The sequence below is a fragment of the Lithobates pipiens genome, unplaced genomic scaffold (assembly GCF_037356315.1).
Source record: "Lithobates pipiens isolate NorthernLeopardFrog02 unplaced genomic scaffold, aLitPip1_a1.2 Scaffold_13, whole genome shotgun sequence".
In the NCBI taxonomy this organism is placed as follows: Eukaryota; Metazoa; Chordata; class Amphibia; order Anura; family Ranidae; genus Lithobates; species Lithobates pipiens.
Window position 1 is genome coordinate 45,813,500 of NW_027507718.1, and position 25,248 is coordinate 45,838,747.

The following is a 25,248-nucleotide window of genomic DNA, read 5'->3' on the forward strand; positions in this document are numbered from 1 at the left end:
ATGCACGTTTAAATATGCTATTTTAATTACAATGTAAACAACAACAAAATCAGGATGTACATTGTATATAAAAGTAACACTGAAAACAACCCATTATCTCTGAATTAAAAAGCCTACTGTTTCCAAAGCAATTGCTGCATTCAAAGGGGTATTTTTCCATTAATTACAAGCCATGTATACGGCTTTGTTAATGATACACCATGTGAACAAAAAAAAAAAAAATGTTTTTGTTCCTTGAGATGATAGATAGGCAAAAATGTATAATAAATCCAAAGGAAATGGTGCCTAATTATCTTTTTGGCCATATTTATTTATTAAAAAATAACATTAAAAAATAATGACAAGGCATGTGAAAGTGTGATATAAAACCTATATGCCAGCTATTGTAGAAAAAAAAAAATGATATAAGTAAAAATGAAATAACATGATCTTGAGAAAATAAAAAAAAGAAGATATAAATTTGGCTTTTTTGTTGAAGCAAAAGGATTCCCCATCGATCATGAACAGTATTCACAACAAAGCATCTTAACAGCCAATAAGTAATATCTACAGAAAATTACACAACTTAGTGTAATCCAAATAGAATGAACAAAAATCACAACTGATATATATCTATATATAGATATTTATAGCTATATATAAATATAAATAAATATATATATATATATATATATATATATATATATATATATATATATATACTTTTTTTTTCATATTGAGGCTTGTTAAAACAATATATGCCAATATATTTATACATATTTGCATTATTGGGGCTTCTTAGGACAATATATGCCAATATATTTATATATTTATACATATTTGAATTATTGAGGCTTGTTGGAACAATATATGCCAATATACACCAACATATCTTGTAAAAAGACACCCAAGGTTCAGACATATGTTCCAATTTTCTTATTACTGCGAAAGGCAAATATCATTTGGCAGTCCAATGGTTGCAAGATCAAATCCAAATTACATTCAACCTGCAAAAGCGACGCCGCCCGCATAAAAGCATCATCATACAAAACATATGCCGAGTATGCCACATAAGTATCTTAACTCCACGAGATACTGTAGACACCCAAGGCAGTTTTACCAACCCAACCGAAAGGTATGATCTAAATAGGACTATAGCAGGGCTTATATTGGCAACGGGTGTTTGGCCTACCAAAAGTATTTTATTTCTAACGATGATGACCGGCTTATAATTACATACTGACTTCAAGGGATTTCCATAAATTCAACTGGGTGCACTACTGCAAGAATTTTTTATATGTACCCCATTCATGTCTTCTTATTCAACTGCCTACCAAGGAGAATTCAATATGCAAATGTCTACATCCGTTCACTTTTTTACGAATAGGCTGCCTTGGCAGTTTGAAAAAAGGTGCAAAAAAAGGAAAATCAACAAAAGGAACCATGTAAGCATACTTGACCTCATTGCCTAATGTCTATCAAACTGGCTATGCTTGGTCAATTCTGAATTTGTGAAACTGACAGTGAAAACAGAGTGGAGTATCTTCAATTTGTGTCTTTCGAATGCTGACCACACTCCTGCTCGGGGAACTGATCTGTTTATCCTTGCAAAACTGTCTCAGTCTTTAGACAGCTCATTTCAATATATAATCAGCTTGGCTCTTTGGCTATTGTTGTGTTCGCATTACCGCTTGGAATCAATGAAGTTAACTTCCTTTAACCCCCCCTGAAATTTGCAGGAAGTTATTGACGGGGCTTGCTGGCACGCATGGAGGGTTAAGCATATAGGATATTTTCTGCACACGAGTGAAGTAAGATACAGGGAAGATCCTAGAAAACAAGTAACGTTAGACTAAAGGAAGTTGACTATTTTAGGCTTAAGGTATATAGGTCTATATGCAAAAACCTCCATGCATGCTAAATGGCTTAGCATCTGTCTAGCAGTTGTATTTACTGCACAAGTGCAGTTTCTACAGGCCCCTAGTGGCTTAACATACACCAGCAGGGAGAGGGAAATCCCACTCCCATCATTAGGTTAAGCAGTTCCTTAGCATGTCATATCACACAAACATGGCTGTGTGCTTCTTGCCCGTGAACTCTGGCTCTGATGTGGACTAACATACGGAAAGCCTTCTAAATGAATGCTTTAATTAAAGTAACATATCACCTAATGCTGACATACGATTTACCAGTCCCTGACCTAACCCAGACTGGCTTTTCCTTTCAGACTACTTTGCTGTGGTTGTTTTTAATTGCCTGAAACGCATAATAATTCATTCCGGCATGCTAAATTGCCTGCTTTGTGTTTTAATGAAGACTGGATTGAAGACTATAATTTGGAGGATCTCTTCTTGTATTGCTTTTTTTTTTATGTTTCCCTTGCGTAAAACACACCTTGTGGGTTACACCTATATTTAATGAGAAGGAATGCCTACGCCTCTGGGTATAATATTAAAGCAAGGTTCGTTAATATTCAGCTCACTTTAATGCATAGAAATCTAAAGTAAAGGAAAAGCTATATCCTTTTTTGGAAATAAGCAGGAGGCATGAGACATTTTTATGTTCTTGAACAAAAAGTACAGCAGTTAAAAGTATTTGCCAACATAATGGGGGCAGGTGTTGCTCACACTCAAAAGCTCTTCTTATTTTTTTTTTTACAGGCTAGTCTAAATGTGTCTTCTCACTCCTACTCACTACTCCCCCAATAATATCTCCACCCCTACATCCAAAGGCAAAACTAAAATTGGAAAACCAAGTCGAGATAAAAAAAAAAGGTGGCTAATTAAATCTCCAACCCCCCCCCCCGCATATCTACCTCGCCCTATCCTACTGAATAAAATAAAAACTGCCCAGGCTTGCTTCTCCAGAAACCCCCCCTTGTTGGCATATTTACAGCTCTCTGCTATTTAAACTGGGCACAACTTGACAGCTGAATTTATGAAACTGCCCAACCTGTCAATTTCGCACTTTAAAGAATACAATAATAGCAATTCCCATGGGATGAAAATTTCTCAACAAACAAACAGTCACCCAAAAGCGTTTGCTGTTATACGTATAGAAATGGTGTGTATGGGAGAAAGAGACGTTTACCTGTTTTCTTCTCCTTTGTTTGTTACAAAATAGGCAAGTGGGAATAAACTAAAGTGATTGCTCTCGTTCAGTCAATCATGATCTGCGGTAACATGCTTTGTGTTTCTAAGTCACGCCGTTCAGCGTGAGAACGAGAAGTTCTGCTCTTCTGAAACCCAACAGAACCATTGCAAAGGGGGGAAAGTTACATCGCCAATGAGGATACTAGAGGAGCAGCCAAACTGCGCCTAGACAATGGGGTAGAGCAAAGATTTGCAAAATGGATGTGTATCAAGGTGTTTTCTCCTATCAGTCTTGTGCCCTCCTCCATAGAGACCCATCATTACATTCTCCTTATAAAGATGGGGCTATACTAAATTAAGAGACCCATAGGAAGATATACGGTGAGTAAAGCTCTGTGTAAATTGTTGCTGCAACAAACCACCATTGTTGAAGTGGGCAATGAAAAGGAACCATCCTAAAAGACTTATCACAACTTTAAATGATCTCCTTTGTGTGTAGACAACAGCAAAACTTGGCTTTCCAAAGACAAAAGAAAGGAAAGCTTCTAGTAAAGCATATGTGCTCCAGAAAAGTGTAAGCTCATATTCAATCCATAGGTCACCGAGAGATGCTTTCTCTTTTTAACAACCAGGAGGGATGTTTTAATAACCAGGAGGGACATTTGTAACTAACCGGTCACATCAGTATCTACAACGGACTGATGCTTAAATCTCAGCTTCCCCATCAGCCACCGGAGCAGTCCCCAGTGTCCAGCAAATACCTTTACCTAAGGGTAACCATCCTGACACCAGCACACCACAGACACAACAACGGGGGCACTGCAAATGAATCATTACTTCTATGCCATCAAAAAACAAAGTGGAAGTGTTTTATCTATTTACAAAGATATCACATTATTTACAAAACACAAGTCATAACAGTTCTAACAAAACAGTGGAGACATCCTGAGAACACACAACGCAAACTGGCCCTGATTTGAAGAGCAGAACCCTACATTTGGAGGACCTATGGCCAGAACCAAGTGGTCCGGTACAAAGTAAAGTACCATGGACCCGGACCTTTGAACAAAATTTCAATTTTCACGTCTCAAACTTCACTTTTTTTTCACCGTTAGACCATCAAAAATGGAGTTCCTTTTTGGTTTATTTCATGCAAATCTCCAAATAAGAGCTAAAGACCTGGCCCAGACGGGGAGGTCTCTATCTGGCAGTATTAGATAGACCCTCGCTCTTCTTGTGCCAAGTCAAGAAGATGACTTGTGAGGTTCCCCCTGCCCAGATGTGCCCTTGTGAGGTTCCTCCTGGACAGATGTGTCCTTGTGAGGTTCCTCCTGCCTAGACGTGCCCTTGTGAGGTGCCTCCTGCCCAGATGTACCCTTATGAGGTTCTTCCTGCCCAGATGTGCCCTGGTGAGGTTCCCCCTGCCCACATGAGCCATGACGAGGTTCCTCCTGCCCAGATGTGCCCTTGCGAGGTTCCTCCTGCCCAGATGTGCCCTGGCGAGGTTCCTCCTGCCCACATGTGCCTGGCGAGGTTCCTCCTGCCCAGATGTGCCCTTGTGAGGTTCCTCCTGCCCAGATGTGCCCTTGCGAGGTTCCTCCTGCCCAGATGTGCCCTTGCAAGGTTCCTCTTGCCCAGATATGCCCTGGCAAGGTTCCTCCTGCCCAGACGTGCCCTTGTGAGGTTCCTCCTGCCCAGACGTGCCCCTGTGAGGTTCCTCCTGCCCAGACGTGCCCTTGCGAGGTTCCTCCTGCCCCACTGGGTGTATTGATCAAAGATGGTATAGATAGTCTATAGTAGGCGTGCCATCTCCCTCCTCTCTACCCGCCTTCCACTCCCATTGTCTCCTTATTCTGGAGGTAAGAAAAGAAGTAAAAAAAAAAAGAGGATAGCAATACCTGCTCATGCTAGCCGCCTTGATTGTGCCGCCTTGCGCTCCCAGCTTACATCCCAGGTTTGTAGAGGTAATCCAGGATAGGTGTGGTGATGAGTGTCCAGGGGTGGTGGGGTGAGGGGTGGGGGGGTGGTCTGGTCCAGCCAAGAAGTCACTAGGCACAGCAGACTCCTCCTGAGCACAGCATCCCAACTCCCAGGCAGCACAGGGCACAACTCCTCCAGCCTGGGACTGACTACAAAGTGCTGCCAGTCCTTCTCCTCCTCTCCCTCCCTGTGTGTATGTGTGTGTGTGTGAGAGAGTGCTGCTTTCCTTCCCCTGGCTCTGTGCTCCTCTCCTCTCTTAAATCCTCTTATGCGCAGTCACATAGACAGGCATGCATGTGGTGTCCATACATCTTACACACAGGCTGAGAAGTCAGGCTGAGCGCTGCTGTATAATCCCGGGAAAGTGTTCATCCTGCCAGGCTCCTTCCCTCTCTCTTTCTGTCTCCTTGCTGCTGCTGAAGCTGCCGCTGGACCTGTGTGTGTGTCTTGTCTCTGTCTCCCTCTCTCTCTCAGGGGCGTGCACACACATACATACACACTAAGCTTAGCACTGCAAGCTTCTGCCAGAAAGACTCTTCCCCCGCCCACTCCCCTCTGACTGACAGCCCACTCCGACCAATGGCGGCGCACCCACGTCACTCCTTCATCCCAGACAAGAAGTACGCTGGGCTCCTCGTAGTCACTCGTGTTCCACACACACATTCCTACAGAGCGGGACAGCCTGGCCTCAGGGACCTTCCATCTCTTAGTGTGATCGGAGGCTTAGCACTTCAAGTGAATATATCATTTAAAGTCACACTAAACTCTGCTCACTATCATGGGAAAAGTCCATTCTATTGCTCTTAGCCTCATCCAAATTTGGCAAAGTCCATTATTTTGTTCCCCCTTCTGTAATTTGACTTCCTGTGAGGCCTTATTCACATATGACGATTTGGAATCGCTGCAATCCCGAATTGTTTGCACAATGCGTGCTGGGATGCCATTAACCCTTTAATGTAACTCAAAAACATGCATGGATGTCCTTGGGTTGCACTCAGTGATGTTGGGGGTGGCACCAAGGTTGCCAACCATTTGTAAAAATATGGGCGCGGGGCGACTTTGGAACTGCGCAGTTACAAAGCTGACTTGGCTCAGACGTGCGTATCTGTTATCGGCAGTCAGCAATGTGATGGCGCTGCTTGGCGCCATGTTTGAATGAATGGCAGCACGGCAGTGGGCATGCCTCCCGAGTCTCAACCTGAATACCAGATCCCAGCCCACCATCTCACTACCATGGAACTGTGAGCTGCACAGACATGGAGTCCATGCATGGCTGCTAGAGACTCCCACAACTCCACTGGAAGCACGGCCACATGGAGTCCCAGAGACCTGACCCCCGACCATTCCATCCATGCCTGATGGAGACTCCCACAACTCCACTGGGAGCATGGCCACATGGAGTCCCAGAGACCTGACCCCCGACCATTCCATCCATGCCTGATGGAGACTCCCACAACTCCACTGGAAGCACGGCCACATGGAGTCCCAGAGACCTGACCCCCGACCATTCCATCCATGCCTGATGGAGACTCCCACAACTCCACTGGGAGCATGGCCACATGGAGTCCCAGAGACCTGACCCCCGACCATTCCATCCATGCCTGATGGAGACTCCCACAACTCCACTGGAAGCACGGCCACATGGAGTCCCAGAGACCTGACCCCCGACCATTCCATCCATGCCTGATGGAGACTCCCACAACTCCACTGGGAGCATGGCCACATGGAGTGTCAGAGACCTGACCCCCGACCATTCCATCCATGCCTGATGGAGACTCCCACAACTCCACTGGAAGCACGGCCACATGGTGTCCCAGAGAATGGACATGCGCACATTCCATCCATGGTTGCTAGAGATTCCCACCACACCACTGTGAGCACAGTCACATGGAGTCCCAGAAACAGGATCCCTATAAATACCAACCATGGCTGCTGGAGACTCCCACAACACCACTGGGAGCACAGCCCCACGGAGTCCCAGAAACCAGATCCCTGTACATTCCATTCATGGCTGCTGGAGACTTCCACAACACCACTGGGAGCACGGCCACATGGAGTCCCAGAGGCTGGACATGGGCACATTCCATCCATGGTTGCTAGAGATTCCCACCACACCACTGTGATCACAGTCACATGGAGTCCCAGAAACCGGATCCCTGTAAATTCCAACCATGGCTGATGGAGCCTCCCACCACATCCCTTTGAGCACGGCCACACAGAGTCCCAGAGACCAGACCCACGCACATTCCATCCATGGCTGATGGAGACTCCCACACCACTGTGAGCACAGCCACACAGAGTCCCAGAGATCAGACCCCGCACATTCCATCCATGGCTGCTGGAGACTCCCACCACACCACTGTAAGCATGGCCATCACGGAGTCCCAGAGACCAGACGCCCGCACATTCCATCCATGGTTGCTGGAGACTCCCACCCCACCACTGTGAGCACGGTCACATGGAGTCCCAGAAACTAGATCCCTGTACATTCCATCCATGACTGCTGGAGACTCCCACCACACCACTGCGTGCACAGCCACACGGAGTCCCAGAGACCAGACCCCCATATATTTCATCCATGGCTGCTGGAGACTCCCACCACACCATTGTAAGCATGGTCATACAGAGTCCCAGAGACCGGACACCCGCACATTCCAACCATGGCTGCTGGAGACTCCAACCACACCACTGTGAGCCCAGACCCACGGAGTCCCAGAAACCGGATCCCTGTAAATTCCATCCATAGCTACTGGAGACTCCCACTACATCACTGTGAGCATGGCCACACTGAGTCCCTGAGACCAGACCCACACACATTCCATCTATGGCTGATGGAGACTACCACACCACTGTGAGCATGGCCACACGGAGTCCCAGAGACCAGACCCTCGTACATTCCATCCATGGCTGCTGGAGACTCCCACCACACCACTGCGTGCACAGCCACACGGAGTCCCAGAGACCAGACCCCCATATATTTCATCCATGGCTGCTGGAGACTCCCACCACACCATTGTAAGCATGGTCATACAGAGTCCCAGAGACCGGACACCCGCACATTCCAACCATGGCTGCTGGAGACTCCAACCACACCACTGTGAGCCCAGACCCACGGAGTCCCAGAAACCGGATCCCTGTAAATTCCATCCATAGCTACTGGAGACTCCCACTACATCACTGTGAGCATGGCCACACTGAGTCCCTGAGACCAGACCCACACACATTCCATCTATGGCTGATGGAGACTACCACACCACTGTGAGCATGGCCACACGGAGTCCCAGAGACCAGACCCTCGTACATTCCATCCATGGCTGCTGAAGACTTCCACCACACCACTATGAGCACGGCCACATGGATTCCCAGAGACCAGACCACTGTACATCCCGTCCATGACTGCTGGAGAATCCTACCACACCACTGTGAGCACGACCACACAGAGACCAGATCCCCATACATTCTATTCATAGCTGCTGGAGACTCCCACCGCACCACTGTGAGCATGGCCACAGGGAGAGACCGGACCCCCGCACTCTCCTTCCATGGCTGCTGTAAACTTCCATTCCACTGTGAGTACAACGACACAGAGTCCCAGAAACTGGACCCCACACATTCCATCCATGGTTGTTGGAGACTCCCACACCACCGTGAGCATGGCCACACAGAGTCCCAGAGACTGGACCCCTGCACATTCGATCCATGGCTGCTGAAGACTCCTACTACACCACTGAATGCTGTGTGGAAAAACTGCGTTCCATGCCTGTGTGATCTGGGGGTATCAATGCATTCCTAACAACACCCCAAATGCAGATCGCAAATGCAGTGCGTTTGCCTGCACCGGATCGCATTAATACTGCAGAACCATGCAATCCAGTCGCAGTCCCGTTTTGAAATGCTCTATTTTTGCCATTCAGTGGACTGAAAATCACACTGCACTGAATTGCACAGGAATCGATCCAGGTATGATCCAGCCCTCAGGGTGGCTCCTATCACTTGCAGCATCCTATGGAGTCTCCCCTACATGCAGGGACTCACCTCACTGCAGCATGTTGCAACACCCTGAGTTGAATGAAGTGTCATTTTGTGACATTTCAAAAAGTAAAAAAATAAAAATAAACAATGTATCGCACCACCCTACCCACACACATTATAACATACAGGATGGCCTGAATGAGCCATGTTCAGTTAATCTAGGTTAGATGTCTGTGTTTAACAACAATGAGCATTCTATATGTATTTATTTCCATTTATAGGCACCTTTGAGCTGTTTTTTCTCCATATGGATTGTGTTTGAGCCGTTGGTTTCTTTTTTTTGTACTTGAATTGTGAGCGTGTTGTCGTTTGGCAGGCAGCTCCATTGATGTGCCTCACCTCTGCTATCCCCTCCTTTAAACTTTCCCTCATTCATACTAAGCCCTGTGCCCTTCCTTCCTCCAATTTACAGGCATCTATTACTCAGCCTTCCTATTCCACAAGCAGTGCAGTGCTGTATACTGTACATGGAAGGTTTCTCAGGAAGTCATGACTTTGCCCTTTTTCCAATACTGTTTTTTTGCTGGATTCAGAGGCATTAAATGTTATCACAGAAATCTGCTTCTTTATAATGTGGAACACCACACAGAATTCATTTATTACAGATATTTATACAGCACTAGCAATTTACGTGGCGATTCACCCTCTCTATATGTCCTGCTTACCCTCATCACTGAGCATGAAAGACAATCCTACATTTTGGGATGTCCCCAGAACAGGAATATAAGCACAATCTTTCAATGGGGACCAGTGGCGGTTGCTTTTTTTGTTTGGGGGGACGGCAAACAAACAAACCCCCCCACGGCAACTCAAACCTCCCCCCTGCTGTCCATCGGACAGTCCAACAGCACTGACCCCATCGGGGCAGAGTGGACCAGGCATCCGAGGAGTGGCAGCATGGACTGGGCATCTGAGGAACGGCGGCGGGGATCGGGCATTCAAGGAGTGACGGGGTGGGGACCGGCATCCAGGCATCGGCCAGCGGCTCTTCTCCTCCTCCAATAGGATCGCCTGTCCTTTCAGCCATTCGGGTGATGGGTATCAGACTCACTTCCCGATTGGCTGTGACCAGTGTTACAACAGCAAATATTCATTCGCTGTTGCAACATACCTGGGTGGGTTCCAAAGGCATCCTCTGCGATCCGAGCCCACCCTAATTTGAAGCCTATTAGAGCCTCTGGTTCTAATCAGGTTCTTCAAAAGAAAACATGGCCGCTGTAATTCATGCGCCCGGTCACCTGACAGGGGCCGAACGCATAAATAGGGGGAGACCGCAGTGGTCATAGATAGATTCATACTATGCATAAATCTATCCATTGCATTAAGGGGGCTGGCCCGGAGAGAGGGGGCGGCGCCCGGGTGCCCCTAATGGGGACACTAGTTCTGGTGACCACCAGTGATTCTCTCACTTTGGGACATAATGAAAAAAAGAAATTAGGTGGAATCCCAAACTTTTTAATTGTTCCTGTTCAAACTTGTAGAATCAGTCATTTGATTCTCTGCTAAAAAAAACAGCCAATCATGGCAGTCACATGATCATAAACCCCACCTCGCCTCTTGGCATCAGAAATCCCTGAAAGGACCGGAAGGCGCTCGCACAAAGGGGTTAAGATCACTAGGTACGAGCTCTGCTTAAGTGAGAATGCAAGCTAAAGTTTAGCACACACATTACAATCTGATTGTACAATCTGCAAGAATGCAGTTCAGGGACCTACCTGACTGGATACCAGTTGACTGAATAGTTCAGGTAGGTCCTCATATTGCATAGTTTTGGTGAACCTAATGGTGGCCATACATGCTTTCATTGTTTTATTCAGTCAATGTGTAATTAGGTCATAACGATCAAATATACAAATAATTAAATAGCCAAAACTTGCCTTTGGATTACTTTAGCCTCAAGGTGCAAAATGATTAACAGTTATGCATCATTCATATTGTAAAGCACTGCATAAACTGTTGGCGCTATATAAATCCTGTATAATAATAATAATAATCAGTCGGTAGGAAGCTTTGTTTATGAATACAATAATATTTAATTGATCAGATTATGTGAATACATGCTTGAAACAGATGTGATTTATAACCTATGATCGTAAATTATGACTGTATCCTAACTATCGATCAAAATCCACTTCCCTGTGTGTGACATATTTATCAAATGGGTTGTCAACTATAGATTGATTCCATGTAAAGAGATCGAATGGAAAAGAAATAAATCATTTATTGAAGTATGTATGGCCACCATAATGTTGTTAGTATAGAGACTGTACAGTCAGATAGTAATGTGTATTGGGGTCTCTATGGTGGTCCTACACACTTGAAATGATTCATTTTTTCTGAACAATCTCTTCCAATAGGGGTAATCAATAGTCAACAACCCCTTTGACTAATACTCCACTCGTAGGAAAGTAGATTTTGATCGATTGTTAAAACACAATATGAAATTATAATTGTAATTTATTGATCGCATCTCGTTTTCCATACTCTCATATTGATCACAATACTATCATTTTCATTATTATTATACAGGGTTTATATAGCACCAACAGTTTACGCAGCGCTTTATATCTTGAGGGTAGACAGTGCAAATACAATATTATTATTATTATACAGGATTTATATAGCGCCGACAGTTTACGCAGTGCTTTACAACATTAGGGCAGACATTACAATACAATACAATTCAAGACAGGGGGAATCAGAGGGCCCTGCTCGTTAGAGCTTACAATCTAGGAGGGAGCGTCAATTTATAAAGAAGGGTAATAGCTGTGGGGGATGAGCTCATGGAGAAAATAGTGCAGTTGTTAGATGGAGGGAATATAGGCTTCTCTGAAGAGGAACGTTTTCAGGGATTGCCTAAAAGTGGATAAATTTGGAGACATTCCGACAGATTGGGGTAGGGAGTTCCAGAGGATGGGCGAGGCAAGGGAGAAGTCATGGAGGCGGATATGGGAGGAGGTGATGAGGGATCTAGAGAGCAGGGGGTCTTGGGAGGAACGAAGTGGGCGATTAGGTTGGTATTTTGAGACTAGGCTAGTGATGTAGCCGGGGGCAGAATTGTGGATGGCTTTGTAAGTAAGTGTTAGTATTTTGAATTTAAAGTGGAAGTAAACCCATGGATTTAAACAGTTAAAAAAAAAGGCATGCTGGGAATGCTAACTGCACATTGGCTGTGCTCTCAGCCAAACTATCATACCATCCAATGGCTGGTGTCATAACGAATCACATGTGCAACACCATAGCAGTTGAAGATTAAACAGAGGCAAAGATGGCAGCTTCCTTGGCTGAAAACAATAGGGAAGTTTACTTCCACTTTAATTCGTTGGGCAAGTGGCAGCCAATGGAGGGATTGGCAATACAGAGGGCCCTGCTCGTTACAGTCTTTTTCATGAACAAAGTATTTCAGTGCTGCCAATCCAATCCTGGTCGATCAACCGGTTTGATCAATATGATCCAAAGTTAGTCTAAGTAGTTCAGCTATGGAGTTATGGCTATTTGATCATTTACAGATTCGGTTGTTTTGTTTGACTCACGTAACGACCAGATAAAAAAAATGTAAGCACTTTTTACAAAAACTTTAAAAAGATGGAACACACAAAAAAAAAAAAATGTACGCCCACCAAAAGTCATTTTTATGCCAGTTTGTGTTGACTTGACATACCGTATATACTCGAGTATAAGCCGAGATTTTCAGCCTCTTTTTTGAGGCTGAAAGTGCCCCCCTCGGCTTATACTCGAGTCATCGCTGTCTGCCCGCTCGATCAGCGTGTCGAGCAGACAGACAGCGGCCATTCTATAGTTCAAAAGCCGCGCCTCCGGCTCCGCCTTCGCCTGTGATAGGCGGAACACTGAATTTCCCAGCAGCCTGTGTTCCGCCTATCACGGACTTCGTATCATCCTCGTACTACGGACGAGGATGATACGATGTACGTGATAGGCGGAACACAGGCTGCTGGGAAATTCAGTGTTCCGCCTATCACAGGCGAAGGCGGCGGCGCAGCTTTTGAATTTTACAATGGCCGCCGAGGCGCCGACGAACGAAGAGGGCACGGGACGGAGGCAAGGCAAGGCACGGGACGGGACGGGACGGAGGCAAGGCACGGCGGCGAGGCAAGGAGGCTCGGCACGGGACGGAGGCTCGGGACAAAGGCTCGGGACACAGGTAGGCTGGACACACACACACACACACACACACACACACACACACGGATGGATACACACACACACAGGGATGGATGGATGGATGGAGACACACACACACAGGGATGGATGGATGGATGGATGGAGACACACACACACAGGGATGGATGGATGGATGGATGGACACACACACACACAGGGATGGATGGACGGACACACAGGGATGGACGGACACACAGGGATGGACGGACACACAGGGATGGACGGACACACACACAGGGATGGACAGGCATGTCTTACCCTCGGCTTATACACGAGTCAATAAGTTTGCCAGTTTTTTTGGGGGTAAATTGGGGGCCTCGGCTTATATTCGGGTCGGCCTATACTCGAGTATATACGGTAATTAAAACCCATATCCAATTATCGTGCCTTTTTAAATGAATATAGGGTAGGGTGAAAAGGACTCCTCTCCTAAGTCATGCCTTAAATACTCTCACCATGTTGTAAATCTCATTTATTGCCGTGTTATGCTAACACTCTTATGACTAATGAAAAAATCTCTGAAGACTTGGCATCATCATTTCTTTGAATACAAAAGAGACTTAAAAAAAAAAAATGACACTTTCATGCCAAAAGAAGCATAATGAATAATTTGGCAAGGGACTGTGGTATTTTAAAACACTTGATTTTGGTTGAAGGTGACCTTCGCTTTTTTTTTTTTTTTTTCATCCATTCAATTAAGCATATTGCAAGACTGGTGAACGTATTTTCCTCTTTAATCAGAGTCATTATATTTAGAGTGCAGGCATAAGGAAACATTTGGACATCTTCCTATTGCCATTCACATGATGAAGTGAGGCCAAGAGGCAAATGCATGCCCTGCTCCCGCTTCCTGAAATTTTCCACTGATCCTTTTATTTGATCCAGCTTTCTCATTCAGTCTGTAATCTCCAAGCCAGGCGATTCAATCCGCCTGCTAACACTCCACTTTCTTTGGAAAGTCTGCAGCTTTTAGCGTGTCTCTTTTGAGTTACAAGCGTGAGACTACGTTTGGCTTATCACACAATATACGTTTTTTTTTTTTTATTCATAGTTTTATACACAGCCTGGTTTTCTGCTCTCTCAATCCCCCCCCCCCCCCTTCCCTATTGCCAACATCACAGAACAAATCCAAATGAGGCAGCTTCCTCCCCCCTTTCCACAAGTCAGTACAGTGAATTCCTCGGATCAGATTTCAGGCTTTTGCTGTTGTAAGAAGGGGCCCTAACAACTGTTCCAAAGACTGATGTGATCATTCATTTCTTCTTCTTCTTCTTCTTCCATCTCCGAGTTGCCTTTTAGACCTTTTTTGTTTATTATATGTTTTTCTCATGAAGAGTTGAGCGTGTTCGTTGCATCATTTATAAATGTACATTTAAGAACTCCATAAAGAATTAAATGACTATTCACTTTAGATGCTCTTGGGTTCCTAAAGTTATATTAAACCCTTTTTTTAGGCACTTTCAGCAGCTGACATCGTGACCACTGCCCCAGGTTTCCTGCTTTAAGGAGCCTTATTTCTCTTGAAGCATCCAACGAATCCACCCACCAATGCGGAGGGGCTGTTTTTTTGTTTTTTTTTAAGCACCGATTAGACGTTCAAAATAGGGTGGGCTTGGGTCGCAGAGAGTGCGCTCCGAGCCCACCCACCCACCCCGTCCAATCAGGAAGCCTGTTTTGACATAGGTCACCCAATTGCACACCTAGGTGGAAGTGGAAGCAGGTACCTGTCAAAACCAGGTACCGCCTGCCCCCTACAAGGTGCCAAATGTGGCACAGGAGGCCGGGAGGAGGCAGAAAAGCAGAGCTTCTCCTTTGGGTGGCGCTCCGCTTCAAGTTGGCTGTACATTTGTACTTTTTTATGGCAATTTACCTTGTCTTTACATGCCCATGTATTGTCTGTTTGACTAAATTTAATAAAAACAATTGAAAATAGAAATATGGCCTGTTCAGCATCAATGGCCAGCTTCAGGTGGGCCCTGATCATCACCCTAGGCTTGTTATCTTTGGGGGGAGGGGGTACTTTCTCCTGAAGCATCCAGTGGATCCACCCTTCCATGCGGGACTAGAGTTGTATCTCACTACTCTGTGTGCATCAAGAGAAACAGCAGGGGCACCTGTCTATTAAGGGCATATAGGCACCGCCCCTGCTGTCCATCGCAACCTCCACTATCAACGCGCCCAGCCCCTTTCAGGACCCCAGCGCATGGATTCCAATGTGGAGGGGCTGTTTTTTTTTTAAGCACCAATTAGAGGTTCAAAATAGGGTGGGCTTGGGTCGCAGAGAGTGCACTCCGAGCCCACCCACCCCATCCAATCAGGAAGCAGGTTTTGACACAGGTCACCCAATTGTACACCTAGGTGGAGGAGGGAGGAGCTGCATGGTGGAACCCGCTGTGATGCAGAGAGGACACATGAGCCACTGCCTGACGCCCATAGGGGCCCACAACCTGCCGCCCATAGGAGACCGCAACCAGCCCATAGAAGCCCGCCTGCAACCGATGGGGTAAGTGCCGGGGTGGGCGGTGCCGCCAACTGCCCAGTCGGGGGGGTGGTTGTTTGCCATCCACCCAAAACAAAAACACTAGCCGCCACTGCTACTGTGCATGCATGTATTGCATTGCGCTTTCTCAATGGGCTTGTTGTGGCGAGGGCCGAACTTCCAGCTGAGTTAAACACTGTGAACTCACCAGGAAGTGGAAGCAGGTACCTGTCAAAACTAGGTACCCCCCGCCCCCTACATGGTGCCAAATGTGGCACAGGTGGCAGGGAGGAAGCAGAAAAGCAGAGCTTCACCTTTTGGGTGGCACTCCGCTTCAAGTTGGCTGTACATTTGTACTTTTTTATGGCAATTTACCTGTCTTTACATGCCCATGTATTGTCTGTTTGACTAAATTTAATAAAAACTATTTAAAATAGAAATATGGCCTGTTCAGCATCAATGGCCAGCTTCAGGCGGTGCCCTGATCATCACCCTAGGCTTGTTATCTTGGGGGGGGGGGGCTCCTTTCTCCTGAAGCATCCAATGGATCCACCCTTCCATGCAGGGACTAGCGTTGTATCTCACTACTCTGTGTGCATCAAGAGAAACAAAGCCTCCCGTAGCTTTGGGTGGCAAAGCATTCCCCTTCTCTTCCCTTCTCCTTCCTCCTCCTCCCTCCTCCACTATTCCACTAGTCCACTATTAACACTTTGCTACAAAGACCAGAAGTTCAGGGAAGCAGCACTGGGGGAAGAGGAACCACCAGCAATTCAAGCTGTAAACTACAACTGATAGCATGAAATATTTACCAAATAATTTACCAAAGTTTATTTTATTGTGCTCAGTGTATTAAACTAAAAAAAATACTGAAGGTTTACTACTACAATATCTGCATATTAAAAAGGAGAGACAGTCAGATATCATCTGTATTTATACGGGAAACCTTTCCTTTTAACAATAATAGTAATAGAATGGATCTGTGACTCATGAGGCACATTGACAGGAAACAGTAGCTAAGAACGTGACACATACTTCAAACATGTAGATTTTATTAAACATCTTAAAGGATAGGTAAGCTATATTTGTATAATACACACTACCTATGACAAATCATTTGCTATTGGCACTATAAAAGCCTGGTGCAGGAACTGTAAACATTGCATTGCTGTAAGGGCTCAAGCACAGGGGAAGAGCTGTACACAGATGTCTGCGGTAGGTAAGGACGGGTGTTTTTCGATCAGACCCACACAGAAAGACTGTGCAAATCAATGACAGGCTGACATTGTCTGTCTGCAGCTATGTACAGGTAATCACACATGGAGAGATATAGGGACTGATCTGAGACCCTGGACACATAAGGTTTGTGTCCACCAGCGCACATCCATCCCCGACAGCAGGTAACCGCTCCCTGTACAATTACTTGTGGGAACAAAAGATAGATCTATGATTTGTACAGAACTCCTGTCCAGAGCTGATTGGAAACAACTGGCTGTACAAACCGCAGAAATACACTGAGGTGGATGGTGGATGGCCCTATAAGGCCCCGTGCTTGGACCCTAAGAAGTTTTAGGGGATTGGTTAGAAAAAGTAATGAGTCTAGGGTCAATGAAAGATTAAGAGTTAATATAGGTTAGATTTAAGCTAAGGCCAAGTCAGAGTGGTTAGTTTTAAAAGTTTAAGAGCTACCTAATGGTTGAAGTAGATTTAAGGGAGCAATGAATTGGAGTGGAACTAAAGTCAAAACTTTGTTTTTGTCATTTTAGATTCAGGGAGGGTTATAGATTTTGCCATCTATGCCACATTAGGGAGATTTCTCTTCACTTCCTGTCCGAGAGCAACAACAATAGGTTGTCTCCAAAGTGAGTAAATTCTCATTTTAGACAGATGTCACCAAGATTAGTATCCCCTTTGGAAGACTTGGAAGATTTCCCCTCTATTCCTGTTCTGGTGACTGACTTCCTGTTCCATAGCTGTTATTTACAAAGTGGGGCAAATTCCCCTCTAGACAGATGTCACCAGAACTGGTGTCCCCATTGGAAAGTTTTGAAGATTCTCCCTATTCATGTTATGGTGACAAAAGTCATCAGGGCAAATAGAGAGGGTAAATCTTCCTAATATGGGCACAGACAGCAATAAAAACTGACAAATACACTCTAAATGGGAATCGGCCCAAAAAATTCTACATAGCTGGTACTACACACCCATCAATTGGCATGTGTATATATCCTTCTCACTCTCGAAAATGCTGGAGATTTTGTGACCATACTGGATCCGTCCTTCACATCTGGTGGAACTGCCCAGGACTAGCTAACTTGTAGAAAAAACATTACCACTCTTATGCTCTTGATCACTGTAATCCATATCAACGTCTCACCACAAGTAGCCTTGCTGGGACTAGGACTTGAAGTCTGGCCTACTACTTTTCATGCAATAATCACACATGTCCTTCATAGCAGTTAGGCTCGCTATTGCACGCAAACGGAATAGCGACTCTTCCCCTACTATTCAACAGCTTATCAATATTTTGAATGACCATTCACTTATGGAACTTATGTTCGCTAAAGCCCACCTTACCACAACTAAATTTTATATTAACTGGGCATATTGGTTAAAGAATCCCAGAAGCATCCCAGTAGTATAACTATATGTCTGCTCTTTGCCCTCTTCGATTTTCTACAGCCACAATTCCCTTAAACGTCTTCTATACCCAGAAATAAGTACTTGATTGTGCTCATTTTGGATTTGTTGTATATGTGACACACATGATCTGAGGGTTTTTGTCTCACTTTATGCTACTAATATAGTAATACCCAAAACCTTTGAAACTTTGTATGGCAATGTTAGCCCTTTTTCTCTTTCAGTCTGGTATACTTATGTAAATTTATGCACCATAGTAGCTTCTAGTTGATGACCACTTTATGTCTTTAACTTGCCTGCTTTTGTAATCGCAATTACAAAAATTTTTTAATAAAACTTGAAGTAAAAAAAAAAAAAAAGACAGGTGCTCTAATCTCTCCCCACTCTATCCAAAACTAAAAACAAAACATATGGCTGCACTTGCACTTTAATGCTCCATGCACACTGAAGCTCAAAAAAGCTTTTTCTGGATGCCAGATTGCTGGCAGAAAACACTGGTTGAAAAACGTGCTTTTAACAGTGTTTTGTACTAGCGTTTATGAGCGTTTCTTAGCGTTAGCGTTTATGGACGCTTTCAATAAAAATACACAGAGAACACTCCAAAAATCCCACAGTGCATTCCAAACTCCCACAATGCATTGAAAAAATAGAATGCCGAACACTAATTAACGCGCGTTTATGAGCGTTTATAAGCGTTTATGAGCGTTTGCCGTTTTTTGGCGGTAAAAAACGTCGCTTTGAGTGCGCATTTCTGGCGTTCAGAAAAAAGCCCATAAACTCCACTGCTCATTAAAGCTAAAATACGTCCATGTGTACATGGACACATAGGCTAACATAGAGTGAAGTTTATGGGCTTTTAAAAAAAACGCCCAAACTCCAATAAACTGCAGTTTATGAGCTCCAGTGTGCCTAAGTGTTAGCCCTTGTACACATGGTTGGACATTCCGACTGAAAATGTCCGATCGGACCGTGTTGTCGGATAATCCGACTGTGTGTGGGCTCCATCGGACTGTTTCTGTCAGAATATCCGACGGACAAAGTTTTAGAGCTGGGCTATAAAACTTTCCGACAACATGATCCGATCGAACTTTGTCTGATTGTTTGTAGAGAATTCCGATAGGACAAAGTGCCACGCATGCTCAGATCAAATTCCTAGACCAAAGCTATTGGCTACTAGCCTGAATGTAGTCCCGTCGTAACAAAATAACATCATCACGTTAGGTACAATCGGATTTTCCAACAACTTTGTCTGACCGTATGTATGCAACATCCGACGGATTTTGTTGTTGGAATGTCCGGCCGTGTGTACAAGGGCTAAGGGCTAAGGGTAACTGTTATGGGTATTTTTTAGGGTCAGATCAGCTGTTTTTTTGTAATGGAGGAAATTAAAGTGATCGTCACTGTAATTAAAAAAAAAAGATTTTCTGTAGCTCGGCAGTGTGTGTGACTTCAGATCACAAAGACAAAAAACACTGATTGCTGGACCCTTGGGTGGCAATCAATCAAACACCCTTAATATAATATGTGCCACATCCTAAAATATACTTGAAAAACGATTGGGTGAATGAAATGGACTTTATTGGCATGTATAAAAAAGTATAACAAAATTTACTCAAAGTTCACAGATTTCACAGAGTTCATCAGATCCCCGCCCCCTGCTTTCTACTGCTGAGAAATGCTGTGTAAAATGTGTGTTTTAGAAGACTGTAGAGGAGAGAGGGCTGCAGATAAACAGTAACAACCTATGTTCATCTATGTGTATCACTTTCATGGATATATATATATATATATATATATATATATATATATATATATATATATATAAGGAAGGGTTTACAACCACTTTAAAGCCAAACTCTGGGAAACAATTATTTTGTAATTTTTTGTAAGGATAAAAACAAAGGTACAGTAAGTATAGGGTGACATGCGGAAGTCTCTCAGATACAGCCAATAACTGATTAGACAAATGGATAGATATACTCATGACAAGCTCTACAGAAGCAGACATACAATAAAGAAAATGTCATTTTTTGGCTAATCCTATTTGGTTGCAACTAGGGAAACCTCTGAGCAAATCAGACAGCGAACATAATGTATTAAGGGTTGGGGGTGCGGGGCCTAAAAGAAACAGCCTACGACCATAGGGAATGTTGTCTCTGTTGGGGAGCATACTTGGGGTGATAGAGAGGAGAGCTAAAAGGGATGAGAAAGTAATAGAGAAGAGGATAGGAAGCAAGTAGAGGCAAGGCTAGGTGGTATAAAAAAGGCAGGGGTGTTTTTCCTTAACATTTGCTATGTAAATATAATCTATCTGATGCCTGTCCCATGTTCTACTGTTGTATTCAGGTTCTTTTATTCAGCTTATACAGCACTGTAAGATCAATAACACCCTGAGCTGAGACTGACATTTCTGCCTGTAGTGCACTAAATTCAAGTCATTCTGTGAAGGGGAGGGTCAGATGAACATCATTATGTCCCCTCATCCATTCATAGAACAGCTTGTATTCAGTCAAAAGAATACAGGGAATTTTTTTGAATGGACAAAGTGGAGAGCAAGTGATCTGCTATGAGAGATGTACTACAGTGCAGACTATTTGTTTTAGCACTATATATTCAGTGCTTACAGGCTCAATGCAGCAGCAGCCGCACATAGGACAGGAATCAATAGATATAGTTTACAATTAATTAGTGAATCTAAGTAAATTAAATCAATTGTTCCTGGTGTTCAGCTTTAAATACATATGCCAGATGTCCTGAAGCATGTGACATCTGGGTACAATATCAATTTCCTTCACAAAACTCTATACCAGACTTTTTGCAATATGGAGAAACCCTGAAAATAACTTTCTGTCCTCAGGGAACCCCTGCTAATAGTTTCTATATCTACAGCTCAAGGTACATCAGTATGCTTGTCAATGGGAACATTTTTTCATAAGGAAGAATGTTTACATACTGTATTGCTCAGTGCTTAAGGAACCCCTAGCAACCTCATGAGGAACCCTAGGGTTCCATGGAATTCAGGTTGAGAAAGGCTGCTCTATACAATGTTTCTGTAAAAACGACATGCACCTACATGGTTACAGTACAACAGGGTTGTCTAGGCACTTTATAGTTTCAGCAGTGCCCTGGCCCTGACATAAGTTGAGTAAAATCTATTGAATTAAATTGCAAATGGAAGGAAACTGATCTGGGGCTTTTCATCGTGGTTTTGGCTTTCTCGGTTAAAACAACAGTTTTAGATCTTTGGAAGGGTTTAAACAGTGTATGAAGAGCATTTTTTTTTATTTCTCTATACAATGTTGCAAATCACGACTGAAAGGCATATGTTGGCTTGAACTTGTCAATACTTCAAACATCAAGCTAGAGAATTCACGATTTTTTTTTTCATACTTCTTTTACGAGACAAGACGTGCTTTACTTCATAACTCATCCCCTTAGGAAGAGAAAGTGCACCTTTGGCAAACCCTCATGAGACTGACCTTGATAAAATATTGGCAGTGCATTCATGACAAAATTACGCTTTTAAAGCTTGAATTCATTGGAATAATGAATTTCACAGGCTATTAAAAACCCTTTTACACCCTGTAATGGGTAATGGCAGGGTCTAAACTCTCAGGCTCATTTTAGAAGTCTAAGCATATTTTGGACCTTCTCCGTGTTGGGACAAAGCCAACATATCAGCTTTGACAGGATGCATTTTCCTGGTATTTTTGGTGTGTCAGGTATAGGGTGTTTTGATGCAAAGAATACAAATACTACCAAACACTTAAAAAAGGTCCATGGACTCAGAGAGATAGTGAAGTATGAGCAAAATAATACATAGCTGCCAGGTCCTTTATTACTGTCAATTAAATGGAAAATTAAGGGAAGGGGGGGGGGGGTCTGAATGAAGAAAACTATGAAAACACTTAAAGGTTTAGGGCAGGGGTAGGCAACCTCGGCCCTCCAGCTGTGGTGAAACTACAAATCCCATCATGCCTCTGGCTCTAAGTGTCATGCTGGGATTGTCAGGGTTTTGCAATATCTCATGGGACTTCACCACAGCTGGGGGGCCGAGGTTGCCTACCCCTGGTTTAGGGAATTCTGACATCGTTGTTGACTACGTACTAGCTTAAAAAGTAACCCATGTGTTAAATTCCTTATGCTAAATCTACTCAAAAGTTCAATTTTAATCTTCGATCTGCCACAGCAAATGTTGGCTGTTCATATATTCTATTTTTGGTGGCTAGATCTCAATGCTGGAGTTTCAGTCTTGCCTCTGATTGTTGAAATTAAATGGTTTCTGCCTTCATTAGGTATTGAAAACACCTTCTCTCTGCTGTAAGGGCCACAGGCCCTGAAAAAGCAGTACAGTTGTACACATGGTATTAACCATAGATATGCTTGTGGTCAGTTTATAAGTATGGGTATGAATCAAGTGACCTCTGTCAGTCATTATAGGGGTTTCTATCATCTTGCTTTGGAACCCCTAAACTCTTTCTAATTAGAAATATAACTGTTATATCAGGCGACGCATCTCGCACGCATTATTGACTGGCACTGTCACGCCAACAGAAAGGACTGGGTCTCCCTAGAGGAAAGTTTCTCGCGAACGCCTCTTAAATTTTCGCCCTGGATACCCTGGAACAAATGTCCAGCGGGCTTAGCACAACACCCTCTAATCAGGGCCACTCTAAAAAATTTTCATAAACTTGTGGCCGCACACCGGATAGCGACAGTCCCAGGCCCTATGTCCCCCTTGACCCAAAATCCAGATTTCCCCCCGGGCCTGGAGACAGGGTCTTTCTTACTTGCTGATTCTTCTCCTATTCTTGCCTCTCACTTTATATCGGCGGGTCAGACGTGTTCGTACACCGATTTACGGGGCGACGTTTCCCTTCGAGCACTACCCTTTTGGAGTTATAGACAAGCTTGCCACTACATACTGACACCCACGAGAAAACAGACCATGTTGGGGGATCTCACCACCTTCGAATCCTTATGTCACAAGAGCGAACCAGTGGCGAGAACCACATCCATTTTATACTCACTCTTACACAACCTCGGGGACCAGGACGCACCCAGATTCAGGGCTCAGTGGGAGTCGGCTCTCCAAACACAGTTTACGGACATGCAATGGCAAAATGCTTGTATACTAGCGCATAAGTGCTCTATTAGCACTAGATTGCAGGAGAATTCATATAAACTTCTCTCTCATTGGTATGCCACTCCGGAGAAAGTGAAGAGATGGTACCCGCTGTCCTCAGACTTGTGTTGGAGATGCGGCGAGGCTAAGGGCGATATGCTGCATATCTGGTGGAACTGCCCTAAGATAAGTAGCTTTTGGGATCAAGTGCTGGGACTAGTTAGACAGATTACAGAAACCAAGATGACTCTCTCCCCGGCCTGTTGCCTGCTTCACATTTCTGACTTCCCTCTGGGGAGATATAAAAGATCCCTGACCAAACACCTTTTAATGGCAGCAAAATCGTTGATCCCCAAATATTGGAAATCTCAACTGATACCGTCGGTGAAAGAATGGTTGGGTTCGGTTAACTTCATTTACACAATGGAGGAGACGCTCGCTATTGCGGATGAAACGGCTGACAGATTTCACACAACCTGGTCCCCATGGGTAGTTTTCAGGTATTCAGATGCTTTTTCTAGACTCACTGAGGGCTGATTGCGATACTCCTCCACTGGGCGGATTGTGGCTCTCCGGTTCCCCCTCCCCTTCGGGCCCGGAGGGGAGGTGATGACAGACACCCTCCATTGAGAGGGGGTCGCTCTCCGCCGTCGCCTGGCTCTTTCTTACGCTTCTCTGCCTTGGTTCGTACCTGCTTTTTTTTTCTTTTTTCTTTTTATTTCTTTCTTCATTTCCCTTTATCTGTTCCTCTCTTTAAATCTCATAGCCAAAACTACAGATACCTGATTACTGATTTTTACGTACAATTCGATTTATGGTCCTGATTTCAATGTACCTATGTATACACTTGGATTACGTTTTGAAACCGTTTTATAACGGAGATGTTACTTGGGTGACAAATGTACATTCTCTTTTCTCTTGAAGACAAGCCCAGATTCACTGTTTACCTGTTGGATATTTGGCTGTATACAGTAGTATGATGTAACCTTTGTTTTCGATTGTATCTGTTTATTGGCTTAATAAACTCTTTTAAATTGAAAAAAAAAAAAGAAATATAACTGTTAGTGAATGTATATGAGGTTCTACTAACCCACTGCACATCTAATCCATAAAATGTTATATGTGTTCGTTTTTTTTTTTTTTAATTGTCCGTGTGCACGTTTTTATTTTTTCATGCAGAACATATGTCAAAAGGGTATGTCAAATTTCAAAGTGACTATGGACAATACAGTTATAACTATCACCTGAACTGGCTTAATTCAATGAATCTATTGTACCTATTACATTATAATAGGAATCTGTATCATTTTAGGCAAACCTATATGAAAAGTCAACATACTAAGATAACCTAGTGTGTTAAAAGTAGGCACCATCCAGTGCCTACAGACTGTGCTAACTTATTGTAGAACTAAAGTCAAGATCTTATAGCCCACGTCAGATTTTTTTATTTGTTTGCCATTAACATCACATTGGGTAGATTTACCTTCACCTCCTGTCTCACAGCCAAAACAGGAAGTGAGAAAGAACCCTCCAAAGTGAGGGAATCCCTTGTTGTCACCAGAACTGGGGGTGGGGGGGGGTAACTAACCCAAAATTTGGGATTTTCTTTCACTTTTACTCTCAGTGATCATGGTCACCGGGACAAATAGAGAGGGTGAATTGGTTTCTATGCAGAAGTGAGCCTGATTTTGAACTTTCCAGCTTTAGTAAATAAACCCCATTGTGTACTTAAAAGTGAGGTA

At 44.1% G+C, this 25,248-nt stretch overlaps 1 protein-coding gene across 27 annotated transcripts in view; it reads right to left on the reverse strand.

Moving 5' to 3' along the window:
* PTPRD (protein tyrosine phosphatase receptor type D) overlaps positions 1-25,248 on the reverse strand; it is a 2,297,910-nt gene that overhangs the window by 525,578 nt on the left and 1,747,084 nt on the right. For 2 of the 27 annotated variants that reach the window (XM_077475088.1, XM_077475087.1), the window contains exon 1: positions 4,970-5,539. The exons of 23 other annotated variants lie outside the window; for them this stretch is intronic. The gene's annotated coding sequence lies outside the window, so the exon portion shown is untranslated. Of the gene's footprint in view, positions 1-4,969; positions 5,541-25,248 lie in introns of those variants that run through there. 2 more of the 27 variants (XM_077475061.1, XM_077475089.1) reach the window with 2 other exon arrangements.